This window comes from Oreochromis niloticus, linkage group LG19, assembly GCF_001858045.2.
Source record: "Oreochromis niloticus isolate F11D_XX linkage group LG19, O_niloticus_UMD_NMBU, whole genome shotgun sequence".
Lineage (NCBI taxonomy): Eukaryota > Metazoa > Chordata > Actinopteri > Cichliformes > Cichlidae > Oreochromis > Oreochromis niloticus.
This window is the reverse complement of record NC_031983.2, coordinates 19,832,175-19,838,174: the sequence shown is the minus strand read 5'-3', so window position 1 is coordinate 19,838,174 and position 6,000 is coordinate 19,832,175. Positions and strand designations below refer to the sequence as shown.

Below are 6,000 nucleotides of genomic sequence, written 5' to 3'. Positions count from 1 at the left end.
GTGAAGACACAGCCAAATCAAATGCTTAACTATTTTTCTTTTTTCTTCTTCTTCTTATTTTTAAATATTTAGTATAAGACCCAAGTGACATGTGCAATGATGCACAGACAGATGAGCTATAAATAATGGAAAGCAAGAAAAATAAACAAATAACAGAGAATGAGTAAAAGTGAGAAGTGATGAGATAATAGGCAAAGTCAGTGTCAAAGAATTTCCCAAGTGTACTCCTCCTACTTCAGCACAAGTCCAGCACTATCTTTTATCCAATGAGAAAAGGCTATGGGAAGAGTCTCTTTTTGTGATTGGCCTAGAGTTTGTGTGACCCCTCCCTTCCTGAGGAGTTGGAGAGAGTTCACTGTTAGTTTTTTCCCAGCCACACTTACAGAAGTGCAGACTAGAAGGAGCTGTCTGCTGCCACCGCCGCTGCTGCTGTGCAATTCTTTGTCTGCTTAGGCGTCTTAGTTGCTTTAGTTTTGCCCAACATTGAGTAAAGCCAGGTGGATCAGACTAAGCAACATGTGGACTGCACGTCCACAGAAAGAGCAGGTTGGTAATGTGTCCCTCTGACTCTGTGTTTGTTTCTGTGTCTGCTCTGTTCTATTTGCGTCCAGGGGCTTTGGGAGATATGTGCCTGTGACACTCTTTGGTTTTGGGTTATCACTGGAATCATGGACAAGAAATGTACAGTGGATTATACTGGAGTACTGCTGAATAAGTTGGATTAGTTCTTTTTGAGCTGCAGCAGAGCAAATACGTGGTTAATGTGCATTTGACTGTTTCTGTTCCTTGTCACAAAATTACATATGCTGTACTAAGATTTAGTCACAAGTCAAGTGTAAAATGTAAAGAGTGGGTGCTATAGTGAGGTGTGAAGATGAATTTCCTGATCTTTTTGTTGTTTACTTTGTACCAGTGTAATGCTGTGACAAATAATGTTTTACCTGTTGCATAAGACTTCACAGGTGTGCGTGTGTTCATGTGTGTTTGTTTGTTGGCCTGATGTCCCCTTTCTCATGGCTTGTGTGAAAGCTGGTTGCTGCAGCTGGAATGTCATGGGAAGACTGCAGATATTTTTTTTTTTCCTGCTGTTCGCCCATAGAAAACCAGCCCTCTCCCCTCTGCAGTTCTTCTGTTGTCTTTGCAACAGATACACTGGATACTGACCTCTGGCATTCAATAGTCTTTTGCACAGGCATGACCTCAATACTTTTTGTTGTGGTGCCAGCATACTTAAACAGTAAACTTTATTACTGTTATTCGTGCCTGAGGCTTTAAATGCATGCGTTTAAGTTTATTGACCCAAGTCTATGCGTTTTCTTGCTGTGCTTGCTGTGTGATGTATTTGTTATTAAGTATTTGTGAAAGAAAAATACTGAGCTGAAGATTTCTTGGCTATGATCTTTGCTATAACCACCCACCATTCTTTTAAAGTAAAAAAGTAGCATAATAAGTTTTGCATCATTGCAGTTTGCTGCTTAGAAGAGACAGAGGGGATCAGTGTTGTTAGCAAGGCTCTCAGATTTAGTACTATAAATTAAATCCAGATGTGAACTTCTGGCTGGCTTGTGTCCTGCCAGACAATGTGCCACCATCAAAAAGCCCACAAATATTCTTTTGGGCTTTCCAACTATGATTTAAAATATATCTATATGTATAATTAAAGCATTATAGAGTATATTCTTTTCCAAATTCTTATACGGAACACAGTTTTTCATTGACTTTTCAGCAGCATATCTGTAGACGAGCTATTTCAGTGTATTTGAAATGAACCAGGAGACCAACCTGTCGCTGCTGTTCTCCACGGTGTACATTTCCCCGCGTTCACTGGGCCATTTGACACGCATACTACATCATACAGTACAGCATATCTGCACCTCAGATGTTTGCATTCATATTGTGTCTATTTTTGAACATAGTGCTTTCTTTCTCAGCCACTAAATTATATTTTGCATGCACCAACCCTTCAATTCAAGAACTCAGAGATCCTCTATACTTTTTTCCTACCACTGTAATCATGACTCACTTCAGTGGTCTGGCACAAGTCAAACTTTAGTAGTTTCCAGCCTCGGTCTTGGCCACACTGGTTGAGCCGAATCAGGCTTGGCTGAAACGGAGAGAGGGAGCAGTTCTCTCACTCCCTCAGTACAATGACGCCTTGTGTTACCATCAGCTGAACGACACTCTGGCAATGATGACGATTGCTCGCTCTCTTTTTCTGGCATCTACTGTATGTCTTGCTTTCTCTGCCGCTCTGACCATCCCAATCCCCCTATCCATGGTGTGAAGGATTAGATAATAGGCAGCTTTAGTGTGGGCAGAGAAAAAGAGGTGTCACAGACCTCTCTCATTGCTTCCCTCCCTCCCTTCTTTTCTCTATCTTTGTACCATCTGCGCCACGAGGAGCTTGGCACTGCTCAGTCTATAAATGCCAGGCTACATTTATGCTACCTTTGTTGCGCTGCTATATACGTACCATGGCGTGTATCAGCGAGCGTGACTTGTAGTCTCTAATGCAAAGATGCCGTTTACATGTATTGTATGTTTAAAAAGGTTTCAGTCATTCACTGTGTTTGCCACAGCACTTCGTAAATGTCAGACTGGCTATCGCACAGGAATCCAGGATAGATGGTACATTTCACAAACTACCTATTTTTCCTCACACTTAATGGATAATCAGTGACAGCACCTCTGCTGAGGTTGACATGTTCAGTCCGCCTCCAGTGTTCCTTTCAATGATTTGACACTTTAAAACATGTATTGCAAGCAAATTTATTATAGAGGGAGAAAAGTAGGAGTACTGGATGCCAATTTAAGGTGGACAAATATGCTGAGGTCAACTGGTAGAAATGTGTTTTTAAGTAGTGCTTTTGGATTCAAGAAGCAGCTCTGAAAATGAATTTGTTTATCAACGCATATATGAAGACATCAGAGTCTGTTTTAGAGGTGATTAAGAAAAGTTTTTACAGTAAATCTGTAAATAAGCAGTGATGATCGTAGTCATAGAGTTGGTTATTGTGTCAAAACATATAATCAGCGTGTGTCATATGTCATATCTTAGTCTGCCTGAGTAGGTGATTTCCCACAATCTCCAATCTGTTTGAAGCTAGATAATACACTGATCTTTTTATACTGATTAATCTTATTTATTTATTGTAATCTACAAAACAATAATCTGTTTTCTACCACAATGCAATGGCACAGACCATAAACGGTAAATGCGTCTAAACAAAAGCTTGAATAGCAACTTTTATTCATTTTTAACTTCATGTTGCTCAGAAATCGTCATGAATACAACAAAAATGTGCAAAAATGATATCATGATGATATTAATCTTTTTTTAATTTGGTAGACATTAGATGAATGTGTTTTGCGTGACATTTTTGTTTTTTGTGCAAAAAGACAGGATGCATTGATTGCACTGAGTGTAATTAGTGAATGTGTCAGAGAGAAGTGGTACACTGTATTTTTGTCTTTTGATGTCTTTAGCAGTTTCTGGTATGAACCTTGAATGTGGCTGCCCTGAAAAGACAGTGTAATGGCTTTATATTGTCTTTGCTTGACCTATAATGTAAACAAAAGTGCAGTTAAGAGTCACTAATGCAAGTACTGTTCGCTGTTGTTTAATGATCTATTATTAAAGCATCTTTTTGCTTCTTCAAAGCTATTAGACACCTTAAAAGGTGATGACTTTGAGATACAATGGAGAAGTGAAAGCATGAGATTTTAGAACTGGTGCATGAAATCTCCTTTGATGGTTTAAAAGAAAATGTTTATGTGGCACACTTAAGTCCCTTTTGCCACCAGGATGCCCTGAAGCAGCAGAATATTTTCCTTTTAGCATATTTGAACAGACGGCTCTGTTCAAAATGTTTAGGATTTGGTTTAACACAACCCATTTCCCAGAAGTAACCACTGCAGTGTGAGTTCCCACCCAAAACAGCAAGTTGCTGTGTAAATTAGAATCATGTTTCCAGATGTGAGCCACTTTAGAAAATAAGGTCTCGCTGCTTTCTGTTTCTTTTATAAGAACTTATGCACTGTATAGACCTCAAAACAGTTTTTGAACATCACCTTTCCATCATTGTAATCTGAAAAGGGCACTCAACACGATTTGCTCCAAAGTATCTTGTGTCATTATTTGTAGTTATATGTAAAAGGCAAGTAAGTATCTATGTTGATTTGTCTTTCTGCAAAATATTAGGAGTGAGCCAAACTTTTAGCTGCAAAATATACACAACTTCTTGGCTGAACTTGATTTGGGACACTAGCAGCCACGGAACTGAACTGGGATGCAGATATATATTTTTTTTCTGGGTGCAGATACACATCCGCTGTGACCTTGTTTTCCTTCCCATGTGTCTCTCGTGGGTCGTTGCACTGTTACAGGAACAGGGCTGCTAGAGGCTCTGGTGCAAAAACGCTCATAAATATCTCAATTTTGCTTGTTATAAAACCACAGAGAGAAGTAAGTCATCGATTCGTATATTTGAGCAAACTTTATGGGACCAAATTAGGGATTGTAAATGCAACGTGTGCACGCAGTAGAGAAAAATGAGCCATTGTTGCTCTGTGAATGAATCAATAGTGCAGTATTGATAACGGATTAAATAGTTAACTATTAGTACCACTTTCTCATAACGCCCTTTCAGTTTGTAGCCTATCGATTTATTAATGTTAATAAATTATTAATGTAACTATTATGGTATTTATTGAACATGAATCTGCTGCCGCTGGCCATTTAGCTTGGTTTATCAGAACCATGCGTCGTCTTGGCTGCCTTTTAGCTAGAGTAGTAACCTCTCCAAGTTTCAGCTTGAAATTGGTCATTAGACGTGGCGGCGTTGGTAGTGTTGGATAGAGGCACTTATAAAAAGGCAAACTGTCATGCATGTAACACTTCTGTGGATCATTACGACTGACTCGAGTGTGGCATCACGTCTCTGATAACAAGTGTATTTTCCCCCAAAAATGTCCAATTATTTATTTCACACAACTGGGAAGAATTTTGCTGTATGTTGGTTCAGATGCTCTGCAGCCCTTTTCCAGAAGGTGAGACAAATTCTTCATTGGAGAACTTTATCTGACGAATATGGTATTACAGACCAAGCAAGCTGCAGCTGACAATCCCACATAGCAGACGGGTCTGGCCCAGATCTGATGTCAAGCCGGCACTGCTGGCTGACTTCTGGCATGGTAAGTGGTATGTCATCCAGATATGGGCCAGGCCTGGCAATGATGGCACTGTTTATGTGATGGCATGCCACATCTGGCCCGATTGTGGTTTGGTTTTTGTGGCCCAGGCTCATTGAAAACAAGTCTGGGCTGGATCTGGCATCAAGTTGGCACTTCTGACTGACTGGTGTCATGGCAGGGTGTATGTCAACCAGATGTGGGTCAGGTCTCGCAATGATGCCATTATTTATGTTCCTATTTTAGTTAGAAGACCCAAATGCCATGTTGCAAACTATACTGCTATGGTAGCCAACGTTTCAAATGCAGGTTTGACAGGTTTGTAAGTGTACACTTTATCCAGAACCTAGTGAGGATTTACTTATGTTTAGCACTGGGTGGCTGTAGCTCAGGAGGTAGAGCAGGTCACCTACTGATCGGAAGGTTAGTGGTTCGATCCCTGGCTCCTCCAGTCTGCATGTGAAGTATCTTTGAGGAAGATACTAACCCAAGTTCCTTTCCGATGCATCCATCAGAGTATGAATGTAGTTACGAAGCGCTCAGTTTAGAGTAAGTGATTGGGTGAAGGTGGCTTTCAGTACTCCAGGAGAGTAGAAAAGTGGTATATAAGAATCAATCCATTCACTGTCTGAACAGAGTTTTGTCATGTTACTTTTGAACTATTATGTTCCAGCAGCAGTATTATTTGATATATTGTTAATTATAAATTATATAAATTATTCAATTCAAAATAAATTTGCTGCATTGCCTTTGTTGGGACATTTTTAATCTATGCTGAATACGGCACGGTTTAGCATGTAATACGGTTAT

The 6,000-nt window shown here is 39.8% G+C and overlaps 1 protein-coding gene across 1 annotated transcript in view; it reads left to right on the top strand.

The window, feature by feature from the left end:
• The first annotated feature begins 364 nt into the window (after positions 1–364).
• Positions 365–6,000, top strand: part of pld1a (phospholipase D1a) — a 32,127-nt gene continuing 26,491 nt past the window's right edge. Inside the window, exon 1 of the mRNA XM_003442882.5 lies at positions 365–546. The gene's annotated coding sequence lies outside the window, so the exon portion shown is untranslated. The remainder of the gene's footprint in view (positions 547–6,000) is intronic.